The sequence below is a fragment of the Tachyglossus aculeatus genome, chromosome X3 (assembly GCF_015852505.1).
Source record: "Tachyglossus aculeatus isolate mTacAcu1 chromosome X3, mTacAcu1.pri, whole genome shotgun sequence".
NCBI classification, from domain to species: domain Eukaryota; kingdom Metazoa; phylum Chordata; class Mammalia; order Monotremata; family Tachyglossidae; genus Tachyglossus; species Tachyglossus aculeatus.
This window is the reverse complement of record NC_052099.1, coordinates 25,272,075-25,297,940: the sequence shown is the minus strand read 5'-3', so window position 1 is coordinate 25,297,940 and position 25,866 is coordinate 25,272,075. Positions and strand designations below refer to the sequence as shown.

Sequence of the window (25,866 nt, the reverse complement as noted above, 5' to 3'; positions counted from 1 at the left end):
GTGCTGGAGGATGGTCTGTTGGACACTGCCTGGTCCCCAGCTTCCCTTGCTATATGATTTGTAGGGAGGAGGAAGGCTTGAGGAATACACTGATTTCCACCACTGGGCTTTGGTGTATTTTGCTTGCTCTGTACTTTTTCAACTTTTTCCAAGACAGTGTGGCTTTTCTCTGGGTGACTTTAAAAGAGAGGAGAAAACCACGTGGATTAGGTTAAGGCTATAATCAACAATTTCAATTAAGGAATAGAACACAACAATTCTTTGAGTATCTCCACTGATTTCCCGGTGAAACCAGAGGCTTTCAACATTCCACCTTTTTGCTAAAGAAAGTGAGCCAAGAGATTTTTCTGGTCAGTTGTGAAAGCTCTGCACACAGTCCACGATAATCAAATCCTGGACCGTTCTATCGCCCCAGTATGTGCCCTATTCGATCACTAGATGACCAATCTCTTCCACAAGTGTCCAAATGAATATGGCACTCTTCTTGATCCAGTGTTTGGACTGTGAATTTTGTCTTGCATAAAATGGCTATCCAACTACTAAACACCCCCGAAAGAGTTTATATTTCTCTCCAAGTCCAACGTCATTTCTCTCTCCCTCTTTCTCTCCCACCATCCACCCCCACCCCATTACCACTACACCAGTTTCCTGACAAAGTGCATGAACCATTTGCTACTAAAACCAAAAACCAAGTTATGACAAAAATAGCTCAAAACTCTAAGCCCCGAATGTCCTGGGCTTCATGACACTATGACCAGCACTATGACTGCTAAAGTTAAACGATAATGTCAGGACAAAAATCAGCTTCCCTGTTTGCTTTGTCAGATTAAAGTACCATATGGTAGTGCAGGCCTTTTAATTTTGTAAGAGTTCATAATTCGTGCAGTCCATAATGTGTTTTTGTCATGATTGAATTTACAAGGCTACCAGTTGCCTCAACAATGGTGTACTGTTTGGCCACTGCCAGACCAGACATGAACACAGACTAAACTAGAAGGAGTCCAGACATTTACTACAGGGAATTCTCCCCTCACGTGTCATAGTTGATGAAGTATGGTTATTTCACAGGGTCTTGGAATACTGTCTCCTAGCCACCCAACTGGGAGGGGGGTGAGGGGCACAGTAGCACCCCAGCCTCCAGCAGGGATTCGAGACCCACTTCCCATCACTCAGAGTGCAGTCCAAGGAAATAGGTTGGGCTCAGACTAGTATCTAGACATGATTTAATTTCTCATCATACAGGACTCTGACGACTAACTCTTGAAAGATTATCCTTCCTTAAAACAAATTCAAACATAGTCTCCTGGGAGTTCCACATCCTTTCTTCCACAGACTTACTAAATGCCAGTATCCAGTACAGACATATCCGAGTCAACACATCACTCCTCTTAAAATCTGTAAATATCACTGCTAATACAGTATAAAGTTCAATTCGTGCTCCAGCGGGAACAGGAATGGCAGGGAACGGAGAGAGGCAATGGCACCGCTCAAACCACCCTCAACAGAACATATGAAATAATGTAGGTTCTCAGGCTTCAAGTGTCAACTCCAAATCTCGCCATTCATAGTTGACGGGAGCCTCCATCAACACCATATGCTTGAACGGATCACCTGGCCAAACTTGGGATACTCGATTTCCAAGTGAAAAATGGCATTCCTGCTCATAAAACAATGTGCCCCCTCATTTCAGTCATTAATATTTATCGAGCACCTATAGCGTGCAGCACACGTTTAGGATGAGAGAATGACACAGAAGACACTGGTCCTTGCCCTCAAAAAAACAAAACTGTGCATGTTATTCCATCCACTTAAAATATTTCCAGTTTCATTCCCCACTTAGTTTAAAATGTTTGAGACGAGTAAATGATTTTTTTAAAATGAGAGCTTATTAAACCAAACATGAAGCTAAATTGTGTTCTATAAATATAAAAATTGTTGCATCTGTTCCTGTAGCTTCAATGCTTTGATTTTAGCTGTGGGAGGAACTTTCTGTATAAGCATGATACAAATAGGTACATCTCTTTATAATGTTTGTGCAATAAATAACAACTACCAACTACACCCACACTATAACTTTAGATAATAGGCTTTTGGGAACAAAAAGTAACTGCTCTTCATAGGGTAAAATCACTGCCAGATAAAAAAGAAATCAAAAGAGGGAACGCTATATAATGAAGTCTAAATGGATTGCAATAAAAATAAACAAAAGGAGAAAGAACGTCTCTCAGAACTCCTTGTACCCGTTCCCCGGAGGAAGGAATCTTTATCTGAGGAGTCACATGGACCTCTTCAATATAAACACAGATCTGCTGCAGAAATAAGCTACAACCAACAAGTCCCAGAACTGTCAACACCTGAGTCTGAGCTGGACCAGAAACAATACAGGAGGAAAAATGGATGGAAGACTTCGGAGTGGGAAAAACTGAGAGAAAACGTTTCTAATTACACTTGCACAAGAGACTGGAGAGACTTGGTGGGGCTCATGTCTGCCAAGTCTATTGCATTTTGCTTTCCCAAGCACTTAATATAGCACACTGCACAAGACAAGTGTTCAAAACGCCATTGATTGACTGAGGGTAATTAGCACTAGTTATTGGGTGGAGCATACGGTTGACAACAGCTGCCTGGGAAGGCTGGCAGCTCTATGCTGACCCATACCTAAAACTCACTCTACTACTAGTCTGCTTGGACTCCAGAAAATGTGGAGACCTCTCAGAGTGGCTGAAGAATAGGGGAGAAACGGGTGGCACATTGGGAAAATCCAAGATGCTCTCTGTCAATCAAGCAGACCTGCTGAATTCAGGCTTCTCTGAGTCCTGATGTGGAATTAATTGTTCAAAACCGCTAGTCATAGTCCCAACTATGAGACTATGGCGGACAGAGCATGGGCCTGGGACTCAGAAGGACCTGGGTTCTAATCCCAGAACTGCTACTTGTATGCGTGACCTTGGGCAAGTCACTTAACTTCTCTGTGTCTCCGCTCCCTCATCCGCAAAAATGGGGACTAAAACTGTGAGCCTTATGTGGGGCAGGGACTGCGTCCAACCCAATAAGTTTGTATCTAACCTGGCGCTTAGAGCAGTGCCTGGCACATACTAAGCACTTACAAATACCGCAATTATTATAACCTATGGATATCTCGGAGCAGTTACATTTGCCCAAGGACTTTCAAAATTTATTTCTAAAATAAAAAGGATACTCCCATTGGAACACTGCCAATGGGCTTTCCCCAGAAATTGTTGCTGAGGAGCTACATGCATTAAGGACTTTTTAAAAATGCTCAAACCCCCAGAACGAGTCCCAGTGTAACAGCAGCATGTTCTATTCGGCCTAAGGTCATTTTCTGGACCTACGAGAACTGTACAAACCACCGGTCTCCAGGCTCAATCCATTCAGTCTATTAGAACATTTCTATTGTGTGTACGCATCCAAAAGGAATCATAATAAAAATCAGCTAATAATCTGCAACTTGGCCCTCATCAGCATAACCACAAAACCTACAGTAGACTCAATCTATTTGCCAAATAATAAAAATATTGTATCTCTCAGTCCCTTGGGCTTCTTCTTGCCTTCTAGCCCTCTGAAAGCACAAAGTGATTAATGACTTCCAGTAGTTTTGAAAGAAAATCCACTTCAAGATGTGCCAATTTAGACACTGTTCTAACAAAAACAAAAAACAAAACATTAACACAATAAAAACTTTAATGTTCTTGAGGTCAAGTAGCAACATACTATATACTATACTGTTCTTCCACTGACTACAATATATTGAATTGTACTTTCCAAGCGCTTAGTACAGTGCTCTGCCCACAGTAAGCACTCAATAAATACGATTGAATGAATGAATGAATTGTGCCACCATAGCCAACGTGCTCTGCAAAATAGCAAGAGTCATAGTGCCAACTACTCTTTTGGGAAAGGAAGAAAGGAGTGAGAGAGGTGAGAGGACAAGGGCAAGAAGTCAAGAGACCACTTATATCCAAGAACATGGTTATTCTACCCTCTCTTCCTCTGCTTCCCCCAAAGTGTGGGTTTCTTAAATTGTCATTGGTCCCCAAATCCTATCAATCCTGTGAATAACACAGGAATATCATTTGTTTCCAACTGATTTACAGGCAGCCGCAGCACACTGCTGCCCTCACTTGAAAATTAATTACCAGGATGAAGATTAGTCATACTTATACCAATGGTTAGAAACATGGCATGAATCTACAGGTCAGAAAAAACAATTGATTGGGAACAAATTTGTACACAGAATTAAAGGCAGCATGAGTATCAACCAAACAATGGAATTTGTCCCAGTTGGTTCCACCTTTGGTTTCTCTTTTGTTTGCAAATGTTTGTTACTACAAACATTGTTGGAGAGACTTTTCAAGATGAAATGCCCAGATTATCCTTCAGGCATTAATTGGGTGTCATGGCTGCCTATTTAGCTCTTTGTAGAGAGACAGACCAGGGAAGAGGATGGAACTTCCTTAAATCAAACAACAAATAACGTTTTGAAAACTCTTGCTTTGCGTGACACATATTTAGAAACTAGAATGGCGTGAGTTGAATGCATCTGAGTGCTACCTGGACAAAGTGATAATTGATAGTGATTATTGATTACTGGTGAAGAGTGAGGTATAAAAGGAAAAGAGAAAGGAAAAGCAATGAGGAAAAGAAAGGGAATATGGGTGAGAGAGGACACTCACCAATCAATCAATCAATCAATCGTATTTATTGAGCACTTACTGTGTGCAGAGCACTGTACAAAGCGCTTGGGAATCACAAGTTGGCAACATATAGAGACAGTCCTTACCCAACAGTGGGCTCACAGTCTAGAAGGGGGAGACAGAGAACAGAACCAAACATATTAACAAAATAAAATAAATAGAATAGATATGTACAAGTAAAATAAAATAAAACTTCTGTCATCTCTTTCTAATGACCCCTAGGCTGTAGCAGGGATGAACACTTCTCCAATTGACCAACCTTCTTTTCCCCCCTCTTTGTACGTTTTATGGGTTTGTTTTTTTTCGGGGGAGGCAGGTTGTTGTTGTAGGGACTGTCTCTATATGTTGCCAATTTGTACTTCCCAAGCTCTTAGTACAGTGCTCTGCACATAGTAAGCGCTCAATAAATACGATTGACTGATTGATTGATTGATTAAAGGACAGAAATACGTCCCTAAGAACCTAATGCAAGAAGCAGCTAAAGGTTTTGGGATAGTCTTGCTTTAATTGGAATATCCTGTCACCTTAACTTTGACCCTCACATATTGTCTGGACACATATGTCAGGATTTGATTCAGCCAAGAGGGTTGCAATATGAGTCAGTTTTCCAAACCACGTTTGGTCATAAAAACCTTGTTGAACAGTTAAACTGTAACAGGGTGTCCTGGTGACATTTCAATTCTTGTACAATATGAAACAAGTTTTGTAACCCTAGATTTTCATAAAACTATGGCAAGTTAAATTTTACAGGTATATAGATGATCTCATGATATAAAATAAAAGAAAATCTATGAACTCATTTTATGCTTCTATAATGGTTCAACTCCAATAAACTTATGTTACATCTCCCATCCGAAGCAATTGTTATTAAACCTTAGCCCTCATTCACTTGTTTGCCATCAGTTTGCCTACGGGAATCATAAAAATAAATGAGCTCCATTAGATAAAATTATTATTTACACAAAGGCGATATTAATTTTTATCTGTCAGCAGGTTTCCAAATGGAATGGTACTTCCATCTATTTCTGGGTTAACTGAACCAACAAAGATGCAATAGTCGCAAAGGAAAAAAAATAAAACAACTAGCAGAGCCTTAAAGGGAGGAACTACTGTATTGTAGTTCCTAAAAGGATTTGTCTGCAGACAGTTCAAAGTAAGGAACTCATCATCAAAAGAAATAATCAATTCTTTCAGTTACTAATGGTAATGTGGAAATTATTATACACCTATGAGTTACTTGTTACCTGTTTTACTTTAAAAAAGCCATTCTGAAGATAACTTGCACCCTTATTGCTTATTGCAATGTCTATGCTAGTGTTCAAAGGCAAACTCAGAGATGTAGTTTGCATCATCCAGAAGTGGTGATGGGGAGGAGTGAAAAATTAACACAAAAAATATAGGATCAGGTACATGAGCTTGCCAAAAATGACACCCATCCACTCAACATGCTATTAATGATGACTGTGATGAATCTCGAGCATTTTCTCTGTGCTGAGCACTGCGCTAAGTGCTGGGGTATATACAATGCAATCAGACCAAACACGGTCGCTGACTCACATTAGTCTTACGTTCTAAGGGGCAGAGAAAATTGTGTTTAACTGAAGCCCAGAGATGTTAAATGACTTCCCCAAGGTTAGCTTCTTTCTTTCCCTGAATCCATCAGCCTTAGACATTGTAACCTTATGCTTTTTTTCTAATGATCTTTTCTTCAGCCATCCTGGGTAGGAACGAAAATTCTAAACCATGTGCATAATGACCTTACTGACAGACATCAGTGTCTGATTAATACTGACAGGTCAAGATTTGTGATGTAAGCATTGGTCTCAACACAACCTCCAGTAGAACCATTTATCTAACTGGTACTCCAATTACTTAAGAGCAATAGCACAGCTTATATAAAATATGCCGGTCTAAATTAAGCAACATAACATAATGAAATTTTAATAAAAAGGGCTACTGGGAGTCATATATCTTCAAGCTAATAAGATTAAAGGTTAATATATTAAAAGCAGTGATGGACTGGGTCACATTTAAGTCTTAGAAAATATATCAAGTTACTTCTGAAATATTATGTTTCCCCTTCACTTGAAATGTCATTGTTTGTTTTCAAGGAAATTTAAACTGCATGTCTTCGATTCTCTGATTAGTTTATCCCCGCCTTCCTCTAAATTTTGTTGGTTACACTTACTGAATATCCCCCAAAAAAGCTACTCATGAGAAAACAAAAACAAAAAAGAATCCCAAAATGAACAGACTGCAATATCAAAGGTTTGACTAAATATTTTCCCATATTATCTCCTTATTTTGTATTCTGTGATAAATGTAATATTAAGCAAATATACATTTCTGACATGAAAATGAACTGTTTATAAAAATAAAAGGTAACTTTCTGAATACTAGTAATAATAATGATAGCATTTGTGAAGCGCTTACTATATGCAAAGCACTGTTCTAAGCGCTGGGGGGATACAAGGTGATCAGGTTGTCCCACGTGGGGCTCACAGTCTTAATCCCCATTTTACAGATGAGGGAACTGAGGCTCAGAGAAGTGAAGTGACTTGCCCAAGGTCACACAGCAGACATGTGGCGAAGCTAAGACCTAAGACCTTTGCCATGGAGAAAATAGAGAACCTTTCATATGACCCAAGTCTGCTAAAAAAAATAAGCCAGAAATTCACAAAATGGCTTCATTTTCTTTCCCACCATTGACTCTCAACATGTATCAAAGCCATAAATACATAATCAGTTCTCCAATATTCCACAAGTTGAAGGAATTAAGGAAAACTCTGATGCTACTAATAACAAATCAATAGTATTTACTGAGCACTTACTGTGTGCAGAGCGCTGTACTATGGGCTTGGGAGAGTACAATATAACGAAGTTGGTAGATATGTCTCTGCCCATGACAAGGTTACAGTCGCATCATGGTCTATTTAGTCACACGAGAGCAGAAGAATTTCCCTTACTCTTCAACAGTGTTCTATCCAAAATGTGCAATGAAAAGCACTGTATACCTTGATTGAATTTAATGTAAATGTAATGTAAAGACAAATTTAATGTAAAAATGAGTTTTATTTTTTTCCGATTTTCCATGAAAAAAATTAGGTACTTAAGCATTCTTTCAGAACACTAACTCAATGTTCCCAACTGCCTAAAATTTCCCTTGAGGTAGGCTTGCCGTTTAGAGGGTGGTATTAGATCCCCAGAGCACTTGAGGGCCTATCTTTCTGTCTTGCTTAGAACAGTCAACTGAAGGTCTGAAATGGTGAATGTAGGTGTACCAAAGTGCTTAACCACTAGGGAGAAATTCGAGGCAATGGAAAAAAAATCTACCGGTAAGGACCAGTTGAATAAATGGCCAGTGGTGACACAATCCCCAGTGGGGAACCAAAAGAGGATGTCCTAGAATAGTTTGAATTGATTCAAAGTGGGTGCTTTGTGTTTTACGGTTTGGGGTTTTTTTATAGCCTCAATCTAAGCCATCTGAACTAAGGACCCCACAGTGGTTCAGTAGTAATAATAATAATAATAATAATCATAATAATGGTATTTGTTAAGCGCTTACTATGTGCAAAGCACTGTTCTAAGTTCTGGGGGGGGATACAAGGTGATCAGGTTGTCCAACGTGGGGCTCACCTTTTTAATCCCCATTTTACAGATGAGATAACTGAGGATCAGAGAAGTTAAGTGACTTGCCCAAGGTCACACAGCAGACACGTGGCAAAGCTGGGCTTAGAACCCATGACCTCTGACTCCCAAGCCTGTGCTCTTTCCACTCAGCCACGCTGCTTCTCTCTAGCACTGTCCTATTGGACAATGGACAAAGGAGAGGACATGACCCTTATGTAGCAGTAGCCCCTCTTCTACCCTACCCCTCTTCTTAGAGAAGCAGTGTGGCTCAGTGGAAAGAGCACAGGCTTGGGAGTCAGAGGTCATGGGTTCTAAGCCCAGCTCCGCCACGTCTGCTGTGTGATCTTGGACAAGTCACTCAGTTACCTCATCTGTAAAATGGGGATTAAGACTGTGAACCCCACGTGAGAAAACCTGACCACCTTGTATCCCCCCAGCACTTAGAACAGTGCTTTGCATATAGTAAGCGCTTAACAAACACCATCATCATCATTATTATTATTACCCGTGCTGCCAGGCTGCCAGGCCTTTAGTACAGGGATGCCAAGTGGCTAGCTGGCCACCAGCAGCTCTGTGGGCTCCCACAAGCAGAGGGCATGGCTTGGGGGCAAGAGGAACATTATCCTTACACCTGCTACTTCCACCTTTCTGTTGGCAATCAATCAATCAATCAATCGTATTTATTGAGCGCTTACTGTGTGCAGAGCACTGTACTAAGCACTTGGGAAGTACAAGTTGGCAACATATAGAGACAGTCCCTACCCAACAGTGGGCTCACAGTCTAAAAGGGGGAGACAGAGAACAAAACCAAACATACTACCAAAATAAAATAAGTAGAATAGATATATACAGGTAAAATAAATAAATAAATAGAGTAATAAATATGTACAAACATATATACACATATACAGGTGCTGTGGGGAAGGGAAGGAGGTAAGATGGGGGGATGGAGAGGAGGACGAAGCGGGAGACACAGCAGACACAGACACAGTCTCTCATGAAAGCACCATGCTTTGTAGGGGACCTACTGAAAAAAACTGGATTTTTAAAGATACATTTTCTCAACATATGAGAGATGCTAAGCTTCTGGTTGAGTGTTTGAATAAAAATTGTCCCCCTTCAGAGCATCATGTGGCATAGTAGTAACCAATGGACAGGCATTTGAAACATTAACATGAGCCTGGGCACAGTGGGGTTTCTATTTTAACCTGCGATGTCTTATCACTGAGACCCAGATGTTTTCAAAGCACTGAACTCTTCATCCTTCCTGCCATGTAAAACGGAATTCAAACAGCTAACTGCAAAATATTTTGGATATTTCATATCACTATTATGACTTTATAAAACTGAGCTATACAAGAAATTGTGCTAGAAAACAATTCTCAAACCCACAGTGAAATTTTTCTGAAACTTTCATAGTATCTGCAAGTTCTTGGAGAGAAACTGTGAGGTAGTGTGTCATTAGAGGTGACTATCACAACTGCGAAAACATGAAGCACACTTGACAAAAAAAGCAAAGTGATACACCATGGGAAGATGATAAACCTAAAAAAGAGAGATCCTTGGGCTAAGTCCTCTAAGCTAAAACCAGTGAAGAATTCCAACAAACACTCCTAGAATTTGGAAATGTCTCTTTCCTCCCCAAACTCTAAAAAACTGATTTAATTATTCTAATGACCTAAGATAACAAAAATCCATCCCGGAAATTGTTTTAGTTCTCTCTTATTTTTGCCATTGGAGATCCAAATACAGTTAAACACTCTTCCAGTTTGACATGCACATGTTTTATGGTTCCTGCTGCACCTAACCAGCTTCTTACACATGACAGAGACATTATCCCAATCCTTACCACAGGACTCTGCACAGAGTAGGTATTTAATACCATTACTACACCTACTACCACAGAGCGTCACATATGAATCAGGGCTTTTTTCCACCAGGTTTATAAAAACCAAAACTTGATCCAAAAGAACTGAATCCCGGCTCTGCCACTTATCTGCTGGGTGATCTTGGGCAAGTCACTTAACTTCTCTGTGCCTCAGTTACCTCATCTGTAAAATGAGGATTGAGACTGAGCACCCCACATGGGACATGGACTGTGCCCACCAGATTCGCTTGTATCCACCCCAGTGCTTAGTACAGTGCCTGGTACATATTAAGTGCTTAATCTCATAATTATTATTATTATTACTGTAATTATTAGAAAGGAAGAATAAAAGGAGGGAGGGAATAAAGGAAATAAATGAGAATAAAAGCAGATGGACAATGATCAGTATAGCAGTGGTTTCAGATTATATATGAAACCATATGCTGTTATATTTCACTATATAGCTTACTACATTCCAACAGAGATATAAAACCAAGGGCGAACACAGCAAATCCTTTGGTTCCCAACTTCATTTACTGAAGTGCACATAGCTAGGACCTAAACCTTTGCTATACTAAATGAATATGTTCAGTCACATAACACCCGGGCAATGACTGCTACCCAGACTTCCCCTATCTGTAACACCATTTCCCTATTGTAATAGCTACTTGGGTCATCTTAAATACAAAAATCACATCTGGCTTAATAGCTTCAACATTGGGAAGTAGGGTTTTCAGGGTTGTCAAAATGGTGTTATAGATTACTCCGAAAAAGCACATACTTTGGAAATTTTATGCCAGGGTGCTACTGAACAGTGAAATTCTGCTTTCTGGCAAGCCCCTCATTCTGAGGGAGCTCTCCAGTCATTCCAAATGATGAAAATATGGCTGGTGTCACCAAGAAAGCATCATATACCCATAACAAACAGCCGTGTTTCTCCTTACTGTAATCATTTCCCACAGGCTGGTTCCAATTAACAGACAAGCACACTTTCTTCAGCACATTCTAATAAAAGAAACTTTTGTCTGCCACAACCGTGACAGCTTTGCATGTGTCTCCATTGCATAAGCTACCACCAACCCTGCAACATGGAGTTTTGCCTCACTCAAAATCACCAGAATAGAACCATGCAATATTTTCAAATGGGAGAATAATCAGGCTCATTTAAACAGTCCCAATGTTAACCATTAAATGAGACATTCTAAAAGGTTTATCCCATAAACGGCTTATATAATCCCCTGTAAAGCCTTCGGTTTATATGGGGCACTCTTCCTGCTCCTGATCAATTACTTCACCAGTGTCCACTCCCTCAAAAGGCTAGAAGGGACTCTGAGAGGCCACAGACACTTGACTTCACCTCACTTCACTTTAAACATCAATCTGACTTTGGGAATAAAAGGATTTCTTACTTCTCCTTAGATAATGCCATCCTAATTGCATCTAAATAAATCAACAGTCTTACTACATACATATCCAGCTGGTAGTTTTGGCTTTTGTTTCCACATCCTACGCTGCCCAGGAATAGCCTTCAGTAGCACTGGATCTTTGCAGAGAGGAAAAAATAAAAGAGAAAGGAGCTTAGAAATGGGTATTTTCTTAGGTGGATTTAGATAACAGTAAGCATCAAAAGATGAGGATTAGATGGTAGTGATTAATTGACAGAAAAGGAAAACTCCAAAGTCTGCTTCACAGTCAAGATAAACAATCACCAGATCTGCTTCTGCTGCCCGAACTTTGAGGAAAGTGCCTTGTGGATCGCAGGCTTGACCTAAAGGTGTTAAATCTGGCCTTTTAAGAGCTGAATTTCCATCCAGACTCCGCAGCTGCATGAGCAATCTCTGTACAAGCCAATTAATTTGGAGTTCACATCTGCAAAAGCTGGGGCAGGGAGTTGAACTTCTGAAATTAACATTTGCCAAGTGTTTTAGATCCTTGGAAAAGAAAGATGAAACTGAAAATAATACTTTGATTTTTCATTTCCAGAAGGTCTAAAGCCAAGATATTTCAGCTAATCATTTCTACCACTGCCTTTTAGGATTAACAAAGGGAGTTCAACTGAGATGCTATTGTTCAGTGGACATTTAATGAATTCACTTGGTATCCATTTTAAAAAATTATCTGTTCGCTATGCCAGTGGAACAGTGCAATCCTCTGCCATAATGCATGCCCTTAACATGGTTATAGGCTGTATTTGGGGATTCACAAAGTGTTACCTGATATCCACCTATCAAACCATATCTTGTAAAATTTGGGGACTAAAAAGCCTACCTTTTAACCCCATATTATGAAGATCTTCTGCAATCACTAGCCGACTGACTCAAATGGAAGCAAGGATCAGATGGGAAAAAAGAAAGCAACAAAATAGGAGGCAATGAATAGAAGCAGTGTGGCCTAATAGATAACGATGGGCCTGGGAGTCAAAAGGACCTGGATTCTAATCCTGACTCCACCACTTTGCTACTCTGTGACCTTGGGCAAGTCATTTAACTTGTCTGTGCCTCATCTGTAAAATGGGGATTAACACTGTGAGTCTCCATGTCCAGCATTTACCCCAGTGCTTCTAATCCCAGCTCCATCACTTGTCTGCTGTATGGACTTGGGCAAGTCACTTAACTTCTTTGTGCCTCAGTTACCTCATCTGTAAAATGGCGATTGAGACTGCGAGCTCCACATGGGACAGGGACTTTGCCCAACCTGATTTTCACCCCAGTGCTCAGTACAGTGCCTGGCATACAGCAAGTGCTTAACAAATACCAGAATTATTATTATTACAGTGCTTGGTGCATAGTAAACACCCAACAAGCATGATTATTTTAAAAAAACAAAAGTCACAGTCCAGATTTCCACAGAGCTGAACCTTCTGCTTGTTTTCCCACCCACGGACTTTCTAACGACCATGGGGCGAGTCCTGAATTTCCCTGTTCATCGATACTCTGTACCACCATAGACTACTTTCCAGTGACCTGCAATGTTATTCTTAAATGCCCATTAAGGAGATTCTTAAATAATCAGATGGATGAAATGTTTTCACCACAATGAAATGGATGTCTTAGGTTTCATAATGTATTTAGTTATTCCCTGAGAGTAGGTAAACTGGAGGCTTTCTGGGAGGTAAATCCATGCTCCAGGCCACTAGGGTCCTATTGGCTTAACTCATTTGGTAATTTACAAAATGGTTCCTTAGGGACTTGAAAACATAAATGAGCCTCTCATGGAAAACCTGCCATGGATCTAACCAGGAAAAATCATCCATCCTCCATAATGAATTGGCTTATGATCATGGGGTATTTCCCTGTCTGTTGAATCTTTCCAGGAATATAACAGCACTATAGGAAAGTATAGGAAAATAGTCAGAGGTCAGTAAGTGTTGGTTACACTCAGCTAAATTCATTGTAAGTATGAATGCTTTTCTCCAAACTTGTGAAAGAGATTACAGGGGCTTTGCATTTTAAAAGATCATCTCTATTTTTGTGCTATGTGAATGAGCTACCTCGAAATCAGCAAGTGGCAATGACACACAAATTTACAAGTTGCATGCACAGAGAAGTAAAAATCATTACTTTTGTTAATAGGTATTGTTGATTTAAAGTGTCCTGATTTAATTTGTGCCATAGTTTATCTCTGATGAATATGATTTCTCATGATGCTAGCCATACAATGTTAACATACAACACATGTGTACCTCTTTGAACTCCTGGAATCTGTAGGTTCCTGTTTCCTATTACCCATAAAGTATAGAAAGTCCCACGTTTGCGCACACAATAGAGTTTCCAATGTATACACATGAATATCAAGCTAATAGCCAAAACACAATGTTTTTAGAAAAGCAAAATACAGTAGCTTCAGGTTTTTCAAACCATTTCATTGCAAAAGCCCAGACAGCAAAAACTTTTCCTGAATTGTCATCTTGTCTTCAAACCTAGGTCTAATTCACTTCCAGAAATCTATGGCATATTCTTCCTAAGTACTCAAAGCCCTTTACAAGGAATTTTTGGTAATAAATATCGTCATTATTTCTGACATTTATAACCATATACTTTATACAAAGCACAGAACTACTGGCACATCTGAGGAAAGAGAAACCAAGAACTAGAAAACTTGTCCATTGTTACAGGGTGATTTACGGGCAAAACTAGCAATAGACACAAATTTTCTGCTTCCCACCGCAGGGCATGTCAACCAGTTTTCCAGGCCTGATTCCATATCTAAATAACGGGAATGTTCCCGTTAGTGGAGCAGGATTTAATAGTCCAAACTCTTGCAAGAGTTGCTCTGCTCGTGATTTATTAGGTCACCTTTACACCTTCACATTTTAAACCTTTTCAAGACTAAATTCACCTCTCTGGAAAAGTATACTTGCTTCCCTCATGAGGTGCAAGGCAATGATTAAATACACCTGGAAACCCATTGTTGGATCCTAAGATGTAAAGCGCTGCTCTGTGGGTTGGAAGTGGATTTACCAGAATCATTTATGTTAAGGTAGAATGCATTAGCCATAGTATAAATCCTTAAGTAGGAAAAATTCTGACCTGGTTTTAATTAAAAAAAAAAAATAAGATCACTGCAGTTTACAGTTTTCACTTAGAGAAACAGCACTTTCCTGTCAGAATCTAATATAGCAAATGCTTACTTACCTGAACTAAAAGACCCTGACACATGATCTTCTATATCTCTCGTTCTTACACTTGTGATAGATGGGATACAAATAAATAAGAGGACTATATGATATTTTTTTTGTTAACTTGAGTTTTCAAACCTGTAGATGCATCTTCTCACCAACCCTCCATCTGAAGCTCCGTCATGAAAATAGAAAATTGCTTTTCCACCCAGTAAAAATGATCCTTTGAAGGTTAGGGTCTCTAGAGCCACACAGCTAATAAAAACCGATCATGCGGTACATGATGCAAAGAGAACATACTATTTCTCTGTCCCACTTTTCATCATGTCTTCGCTTTGGATCATTTCATTTTATTCAGGTTGTCTGATTATCTCATTTCTCTGGGCACTGATCCCATTTTGATTTAATTTGGATTTAATTTTGTCAAGCAATCTGCACACTTTCCACAGATTTACTCATAAACAGGTAAATAAACAATCTGTAACTCAAGAAAGCAAACATACATTCTACCCACACTTCAGAAACTCCCTCTTCCACCTGCCCACATTTAATCTGAAATGTTCATGACTGACACTTACCATCCAGGCTTCTTAATTAAAAAGCAAAACAAAACTGTGATTCCCTGTTTAGCCATGGTTAATTAGAGTATTTTCTACTATCCTAAATAAAATAATTCCGGGGTCCCCTGCAACACTTTTCTTCTCCAAGCCTAGTTATGCCCCAGTGACAAAGAAGGTGACCTTGACTATGAACAGACTAAATGTAAGCAACTCAATCAGATCAACCTGATAGTAACAGGGCTGAAGCAAGCAACATCTGGCCACCAATGCCAGGCACAGAAGCGTTTCCTGTTTCTATTCCTGCTGCAGACGGCATGCCTCTAGTCCGAGGCAGATTGAGAGACACTTTCTTTTGCACCACTGAAAGCAGAACTTACACATTCTCAAGTCACCTGCAGAACTTTTGAACAAAGCCCTTGCCTTTCCACAAATCTATCTGCCCAAGCTCTTCCTCCTTCTATCTGTAAATTCATTTGTATATTTCTTCCCTACGTTTGATGGCAAAGCTTTATGAGGGGATTGTGGCTTCTACCTCTAATCTCTCAAAACCATAAGACACAATAAAGACAATAATATCAACTGCATTTTAAATGGTGCTCTCCAGCTTCTGGAGGACCCCTGCTAGCATGAAGTGAGAGTCGTGTTTGAATTCTAGTTCAAGATGAAGCCTGTCATCTGAGTAGTCTGGAACTGCTCATTCAACCAAAGGGGTCTCATTCCTGAAGGCAGTGGGACGGCCCCCCCTCTGTAAAACTGCCATCTGAACCAAATCCTGACAAGGCCTCGAAGTCCTCAAGGTTGGGCAAAATTAATGTGATGAATTTTCAAGATCATTATTTGTAGCTTAACATTTGAAAATGTATGACAAAAAAGGCCAATTAATGTGATTAATCCATGTCACACAAGTCAGTGCAGAAATCTAGCCCTTCAGGCTCTTAATCCAGTGTTTTCCTCCTACCTCACTTGAAGAATTTAACTTGAAATAAAAGGCCTGTGTTTTCCAATCAGAAAGCACAGCATATGTGCATGGTGGAACTGACCAAAACTAAATACTGCTCAAAATAAATTCTGTGAGCTTTCCCTGAAAGTGTTTCCAAATTTTTTTTTTAAACACCATCTCCCTTTCAGTTACTTTTAGGTAAGCTATGGAGAATGAAAGCCAAGGATGCTATTTGAGATCCAACCCCAGCTAGACTTCCCCGTATTTAAGCTGCCCCACCTTTACAACCCAAACAATTACTATGACTGGCTAGGAATATGTTTTGAAACGTTCAAGTAAAAGTTATGTTTAAATAGCAAAAACCTATATTTAAGATGACTTCTTTCATACTTTCTTTCCTCTTTCTTACTCTTTTTCCACAAAGCATCTTCCTTTTTTGTATAATTCTGTGCTCCGACAAAAAACATATATTACATATAACATTCTTTAAGGTAAGAAAACTACACTAAACACAATTTCCCATTTTAATATGTATTTAAGTAAGGTGCCAAACTGTGTTCCAATTTCCATGCAATTTTTGGATTCTTTTGACCAATGGCCCTAAACAAATCACCTACACAGAATGGACATTCAAAGATGAAAGGTGTCCATTGCAAAGACTACCTTTAACTATCTTTAAAAATGCCTTATGTTTAGTATGGATCATTTAAGTTATAAAAATTCTGCAGTACTGGCTTACTCAATTTTTCCAGTCAATTTAACGGACCTCACTATTTTTTTCTCTGTTCCCTTCTTGTCATTCTATGAGATTTTTAAGTATCCTTCTTCCACCTTCTCTTTCTCCTGCCAAACATGGAACCATTGGCATGATGCTGCAACTTTTGGGACCCACTAACTGACAAAAATTCCACTGACAAAAATTCAAATTAGAATGAATGTAAAACAGTTAAAACTAGCCATCTGAACAAACTGGGTGGCATTTTCCTTTAAATAATCCTAAAAATATATTTAAAAGAACCATTACCTTGCATTTATCACATTGACAACTAGTGTTCACATCAATCTAATGGATTCATTGGTTTTTAGACACACTGTATTTCTAAGACAATTTCTATTGTTTTAAGTCCTGAATCAGTTGGATCTTTGATTTAGGTAAAAAGTAAATTTAGTAGGATAATCTCCTTTTGGAAAAACATTTCAGACATTTCATGAATAAAACTGAGCCTATCTAAAGTCATTCAATAAGCCCAAGCTTTCTGGGTGTGTATGTTTCAATACTCAACTACTTTCAGATTTTATTTATATATAGATAGATAAAATAATATATATATATATACATACAAATACTCAACTACTTTCAGATTTTATTTATATGTATATACACACACACACACACAAACAGTGCTAATATTTCAGATGACTGTGAATTAACAACAGAATGACTATTTTTCTGAGAATTACTTGATATAACATCTCCCTGTGATCTGGATCCCGGGTTTCATTTGCTGTGCTAACATTTCTTAAGATTCTGAGGGTGGGATCTTCAATGTCATGGTGATTAGAGTTAAAAATATAATATTAAAGTCTCCTTAAGCATTCTAAAGGCATTAAATAAAATGAGGAAATCTCAAAGCCTTACTGCTCAAGGTGAATGGAATCATCTGAAAATAGCCCATGGCTAGAAGGGATACTCTGCCCAAAATCATTCTCTGTCAAAGGGAGCCATGAGAACACCAATAAATTACTCTGGGCTGATGACAGGGCCATATCTGGAGTTATACCGCAGGAAGTTGCCTTACTTTGATGGTTCCTCGTCCATATGCCCTACATTACCCTCAAAATGAAGGCTGATTGATAAAAGGCAGGAAGAAACAAATTGAGAAATCACAGTAAGATTTCATCCAATGTGAAGGCTATGTACTCAGCAAACTTCCTGTTCAGCAAAACTCGCTCTCATAAAATCAGAGTTGTATTTCATGAACTGGAGAAGATGGGGATGGTCCTTCTAGAAGGTCAAGTCTGATGGCCAAAGTGGCATGAGGAAGGAGAAGATGAAGTCCTGGGAGCTTCAGGAGGCATTAAGAGACTGGCCTATTCAACAGGACTCATTCATTCATTCAATTGTATTTATTGAGCGCTTACTGTGTGCAGAGCACTGTACTAAGCGCTTGGAAAGTACAATTCGGCTCTGAGCAAGGCAGTCAGTAAGGGAAGTACGGCCGCTATGAGTTCTTTAGCTATCACTCTCAATCTGAATTGAAAGAGTTTTTCAGAGGGTCAAAATCATATGTCCACTCACCAGCTTTCAAATATCTTGTTTATTTAAAAAAAATACCACTTGTAAGCACTTATTACTACTAATAATTATTATTATGGTAGTTGTTAAGCACTTAACAAGTGCCAAGCACTGTTCTAAGTGCTGGAATAGATATAAGTTGATTAGGTTGGGCACAGTCCCCGTTCCACGTGGGGTTCACACTCTTAAGCCCCATTTTACAGATGAGGTTACTGAGGCACAGAGAAGTTCAGTGACTTACCCAAGGTCACATAGCAGACAAGTGGTGGAGCCAGCATCAGAACCCAGATCCTTCTGACTCTCAGGCCAATGCTCTATGAAGCCACGCTACTTCACATGTGCGCCTCTGCTGCTACTATGTGCCAGACACTCTACTAAGCACTGGGGTAGATAACGATAATCAGGTTAGGCAGAATCCATGTCCCTTAAGGGACACACAATATTAATCCCTATTTTATGATGAGGGAATTGAGAGGCACAGAGAAATGAAGTGACTTGCCCAAGGTCACACAGCAGAGAACTGGCAGAGCCAGAGTGGAACCCAAGTCCTTCTGACTCTCGGGCCTGTGATCTATTCACTAAGCCATGCCACTTCTCAGCATGGCTTAGTGAAAAGAGCACGGGCTTGGGAGTCAGAGGTCATGAGTTCAAATCCGGGCTCTGCCAATTGTCAGCTGTGTAACTCTGGGCAAGTCACTTAATTTCTCTGTGCCTCAGTTACCTCATCTGTAAAATGGGGGTGAAGACTGTGAGCCCCACGTGGGACAACCTGATCAACTTGTATCCTCCCCAGCGCTTAGATCCGTGCTTTGCACATAGTAAGCGCTTAACAAATGCCATCATCATCATCAGGCCATTCGTTGTAACCTCAGGCATGACTCTAGACTGTAAACTCCTTATAACTTCGTTATATTGTTCTACTGTATTCTCCAAAACATTTAGTAAATTGTTCTGCACACAGTAAAGGTTCAACAAGTACGACTGATTAGTTGATTGTATTGAACTGACTGAACCACACTGGCCTTGGTACATAGCTCTGCTTTATTTTACTGGTGATGACATAAAGATTAGTCTATACCACCATGGTGTGATTGTAGGCTCCTGACAAGTATCTAAGGGCACCTGTCTTATAGGTGACCCTAGCCAAGTCACTCAACTTCTCTGTGCTTCAATTTCCTCATCTGTAAAATGAAAATTAAATCCTACTCCTTCCTACTTATACTCGGAGGCCCATGTGGAATGCAGACTGTGTCCAAATTGATTATCTTGTATCTACCTCAATGTTGAGTACAGTGCTTGGCACCCAGTAAGTGCTTAACAAAGGTGACAATTATTTTTATTAAACTGGGCACTAATAAATAATAGTAATGATGATGACAATTGTTAAGTAATTGCTATTTGCCAAGCACTGTTCACAGTCTAAGAGGGTGGACAGGAAGATATCACTATTTTACAGATGAGGAAACTGAAGCACGCAGAGAAGATAAGGTTATAAATAGCAGGCAAGTGGGACCACACCTAGGTCACCTGACTTCCAGTCGACAGGGCCAAAACATAATGTGTTCCTTCCCACTCCTCAAGTGATATTTGGACTGTGTTTAAACCCATTTTTTTGTGCATTTGCTAATCATGATCATGTATTTTCACATAGAGAACCACAGTGGTGTTGCTGAAACCCACTTGGGATGAGAGGTTATTGCCTTTAGGGCAGCAACTTCCTCCCCTGCCTGTTGCAGAGCTCATTTATTCTGGGCGGCAACACTTGACTGGATAAGTTAGATGCCCCCTGCCATGGAAAACTACAGCAGACATCCCTCCACACTAAGTCCATTTAATCATCACATAGAAAAATCATTCCATAATTTCTCCCCATCAATAGCTTAGATCCTACGTGATCAGCTCTTGCTGTGTTAAAACAATGATATTTCTGTTGGCTGCCTACCCTTTTTTTCTTATTACTAACACAAAGCATTAAAAGAAAAACCAAATGTTTCAGGTTCAATTCAAAAGCAAGAGAATACCAAAGAGATGCACTGGGAGAAAGTAACAGGGAGAAAAGATAATCTCATAAATGCTGGCAAATTTCCAATACAGTTATCATCCAAGGAGAAGCCTATCAGTCAGAGACTAAATTACAAGGAGTGCCCCTGATGCTTTCATTACAATAAAAATACCTTTTGACTTCAAGGGCTTATTTCATTTACCATTCGTAATAGTCCATTGTTCATCACAACAAGCTTTCAGAAAATTAAAATGTTTGCTTATTTTAATATGAGATTGTTTTAGCATTTGAGGGAAGAGGAAAGTGGATAAAAATTATCAAGCGCCCGTGAGCAAAATTTCAAAATATTATTTGATCACCTCCAGTAAGATCTCACATCATTCAAGTAGTGTTCTCACATTCAAGAATAGAAATATCTCTCATATTAGTCCTTAAGGATAAATCCTCGCAACAGAAAATTTTTACAATACAATACATTTGAACTTGAAGGAATACTATATATTTTTTTTCTTTTTTGGTGTGGACCCTAACCATTTATACTATGGCAAGCTAGGTTCATTTCCCACTGAGTCAATATACACTGTCTCTTAGGACCCATCCACAGGGCAAAGTGAGAAATCCTTGTGAATAGAAGGTCCATAATGACTCCAAGGGAAAATTAGGGATATAGGATGGATGGTTCTTCCACAGTCATTAGGATATCATGGAGGGCAGCCATTCCACTGTTCCTCTAAGTGTCCTGCCGCCAATTGGAGACAGAATACCAGGCAAAGACAGACCACTGGCTTGAGTGACTAATGCCATTTCTTATGTAATGTTCTGTTTTACTCTCTATAAAATGTTTATTGCTACACTAATTTACTACAGTCAGTTTATGAAGGTTCAGCTCTGCGGGCCTGCAGGGGAAAGAAGGTGTTATAAGCATACACAAATCATCACTCTGTTCTAATGCCCAACACCTGCGCTGCACAAAACCACAAGGACTCAGATTTATGTGCTTTACAAAATACAGAAGAATTATGCTCAATAGTTTGGCAGCTTAATAAGGCCTAACATACTTGGTGTCGGGTTTGACGCAAAACACCCTATGGGCAATCAATAAAAACTTGTACATGGTGGCAAAGAAACTGTCAGTGATAGCAAACTCGGGAGCAATAAAGTGGGGATTGGGATCCCAAATCTCAGGTCATTCTGCCTCTGTTTTTCATGGTATTTGTTAAGTGCTATGTGCCAGACATTGTACTAAGCGCTAAGGTAGATACAAACTATTCAGGTTGGACACAGTCCCCCTCCCACGTTGGGGTCACAGTGTTAATCTCCATTTTAAAGATGTGCTATCACTTGTCCAAGGTGACACAGCAGATACGTGGCAGAGGCAGGATTAGAACCCAGGTCCTCTGACTCCATGCTTTATCCACTAGTCTCCTACCATCGTCTCCAAAGATACTATCTACAATTTTCTCAGCATCAAACTCCGTGAAGACCTTTAGCCTAAATTCAAAATGGGTGAAAGCTAGCCTCAGGTGAACCTTGCTAAGTACATCTTGAAAATCACAAGCCTGAACTAAGCCAGATATTATAGATGCCTGGCACAACACATAATATCCAGGCTCCAACTAGGGTGATGGAACCAGGAACAAGCTGAACACGCCTCCTTGACTCTAAAAAAGGGAAGATTTTGTTCTGCCAGGTAGCTGTGCAGCCAGGCAAATACAGATGGGGCTCAGATTTCATCATACTTAGAATCTGAGGAATCATTTATATTAAAATAAGGAGTTCAAATCCAGAAAATCAGAACCCATGAAACAAGTTAAGTCTTGACTGAAACCTCATATCAGTTAAGCCTTTCTCAGCTGTTCAGGAAAAAAAATGTAGTTGCTTGATACTATCTTTGAAAAATGCCCTAATGTGAAAAACATCCTGTCCAGTTCTTTCTGCTCTGGGACAAAAAGGACTATAGGGAGTTTGTAGCTTCACAACAGTCTAGGCAAATCAAGAAACATCTTGATTATTACCTCCTAAAGGAAGGTTTTCAATTGCATGAATAAAACTGGAAGGACATGGGACATGACAAGAGGAGTCTCTGACTTTAAAACAGAAAGAAATATTCCTTAATTGGAAAATGGCATAAAATCCATCATGTCATTCATTGTCTCGTATATCGTGTTTGTTTCTCCTGAGTCTTTTATTCTTGGATCTCTCCTGCTTCCAAAGATGATGATGTTCTAGCTCCCAAACTTCACATAACAGGAGCTTTGGGGATTTAAGACTCTCACCTTTCCTGCGCTCTTGTTTTTGCATCCCTTTTGCCAAAACACACCAAGGATGGCAGGATGGGAAAATCTTCTCTCGATGCTTTGCCCTGAAGCGCAAAGGAAATTTATTCTGCTACTGTGATTCAGAAAAATGATCCTGCCCAACAAAGTACAGTGGGAGACTAAGGGGGTAGAACTGGCTCTCCACCAGGAGGGGAGTAGCCACAGACAGACAATCAGTCATTTCTGGCTTCTGAGCTCAAGGTGTCTTCAATTGGAGAATCTGTGGACTAAGAACTAAATTCTTCTCATGGTATCTAATTGTAGATGGCTCAGGGATAGGAAGAGGATATACAGGCTCCAAATTCTGAGCATTTTTGCAGTTGTACTGGACTCCCATGTAATCCGGAGGGCTCCCAAAATGCATGGATTTCCGCAAGTGAAATTATTCCAGTTAACTACAATTTATCAATAATATTAAGTAAATGCTTCCTGCGCACAGAGCAGTGTACTAAACATTTGGGAGAGTAAAATAAAACAGAGTTGGTAGGCATGTTCTCTGCCCACAGTCTAGAGGGAGAGACAGACATTGAATCGTACAGTTCAATTCTATTAATCTATTTTGATGCCTGTCTGTTTTGTTTTCTGTCTCCCCCTTCTAGACTGAGCGCCAGTTGTTGGGTAGGGATTGTCTCTATCTGTTGCCGAATTGTACAGTGCTCTGCACACAGTAAGCATTCAATAAATATGATTGAATGAATGAATCGTACATACATTTCCCCTAAACCCTGTTCAGCTCAGGACAAGGTAACCAGGGGTCCCAACTGGAAAAAGATAGTCTTTGTAGTGATGGTGGTGCCAACGGCCAACCCCAAAAGAAAGGGATGACAAAGATGTCCCTTTCTTATCAGTGGTAACTGGAACTGTTGGCACTCTTACTCGCACAAAGCCCCTAAAGGGCCAGTTTCAGTGCAGCTAAGACCCCCAGGTCATCATCAATCATATTTATTGAGCGCTTACTGTGTGCAGAGCACTGTCAGCTATCTGTCCCTGCACCACCCCAGCCAGACACACTGAGCGGAGTCAAAGGGAGGCAGTGTCGGGTGGTGGAGGATGACAATAGCAACAGCCATCTCTTTCTCAATCTTCTCCCTCTTACCACTTCTCTTTCCCGCTCCCTCTCCTTTCCCTGTATTCCTAATCCCTTCCCCTTTCCTTAGCTCCAGGCCCTTCCTTGAAGCTCCACCTAAAGTAACCAAAATTCTGGTTGCCTTACCCCAGGGATGCCATGCTGGTGCCACTGTCTTGTACAGACACCACTGCGCCACGAAACAGCAGGTTAACTTGTCTTCTCTTTCCTGCAGAGTCCCCTGCCCTGACGTTCCACATTCAGCTGGTTATCTTGTAATTAATTAGGCATTCAGCTCCAACAAGACACAGCTGGATGCTTAGTCAGACTGACTACAGTGCAGGTCTCTAGCTCACAGAGGGAGAGGGGAAGGAATCAGAGCCAGAGGGTGTGTTGCATAATAATAATAATGATGATGATTTTTCATGGCATTTTTAAGCACTTACTATAACCCAGCAAGAACACAGGTTTGGAAGTCAAAGGATATAGGTTCTAATCCCAGATTTGCCACTCGCCTGCTGTGTGACCTTGGGTCACTTAAATTCTCTGTGCCTCCATTTCCTCACCTGTAAATTGGAGATTCAATAGCTCTTCTCCCTCTTACTTAGATTAAAAGCCCGATATAGGTCAGGGACTGTGTCCAACCTGATTATCTTGTCTATCCCATGACTTAGAACAGTGCTTGGTACGTAGTAAACACTCAACAATTATCACAATTTTTATTAGGTTAGACACAGTCCCTGTCCCACATGGAATTCACAGTCTAAGTATAGGAAACATTTAGAATTCTGAGCACTGGAGCAAAAATTTCAAAAAGAGTATAAAACTGCATTCATCTCCCTTCAGTAGTCAATCTATCCAAAGTACCTAAAGTCTTCAAGGATTAATTTTTGGACCTGACAGTCCAAAACTGACAGTGTGCAGCTTATTACAACTAAATCAGCAAATATCTGGAAAGAGTTTTCATTTCTTTCTTTTTGCTACCTAGAGGGACAAATGTAGAATAGCCTGGCATTTGGATCATAAAAAATATGGGAGTTAATAATGAGCCAGAACGGTTCTTTCCATTCTTAATGAACATCAGTCAATGAAGGATGCAATGCTTCATTTGCTTAAGACTCATAATAATTACGGTATCTTTTAAGCGCTTACTATGTGCAAGACACTGTACGAAGCACTGGATAGTATTGTACTCTTCCAAAAGCTTAGTGCAGTGCTCGGCACACAGTAAGTGCTCAATAAATACCACTGGCGATGTGTAGCATAGTTGGATACAGCACAGGCCTGGGAGTCTGAAAGTCATGGGTTCTAATCCTGCTCCGCCACCTGTCTGCTGTGTGACCTTGGGCAAGTCATTTCATTTCCCAGGGCCTCAGTTACCTCACCTGTAAAATGTGGATTGGGACTGTGAGCCCCATGTGGGACGGGGACTTGTTTTGTTTGTATCCACCCCAGAACTTAGTATAGTCTCTGGCACATAGAAAGTGCTTAACCAATACCATAATTATTTTCATTATGATGCTGAGCTGTAAGAAAATGGCATCCATCTGCACGTGTACGCACACACACACACACATCCCCCCTCTCCCCACCACAATTTGCTTCCAAGTGTGAAAAAAGTCTTAAATTTGGTACTTTCTGAATTCCTCTGTATTCATATACATTCAACTGTATTTATTTGAGCACTTACTGTGGGCAAAGTACTGTACTAAGCGCTTAGCACTGTATTAAGCGCTTGAATGAATCTGACCTTATTTATTTGTTAATTTTCACACATGTGAAGGGAAAATGGAACACATTTTAAGAGGAAGATCAATCACAGAGTACTGAAGTGACTTACCTAGAGTCATTCAA

The 25,866-nt window shown here is 40.0% G+C and overlaps 1 protein-coding gene across 1 annotated transcript in view; it reads right to left on the bottom strand.

Annotated features, from left to right (window-relative positions):
- SEMA5A (semaphorin 5A) overlaps window positions 1-25,866 on the bottom strand; it is a 365,291-nt gene that overhangs the window by 230,734 nt on the left and 108,691 nt on the right. The window lies entirely within an intron of this gene.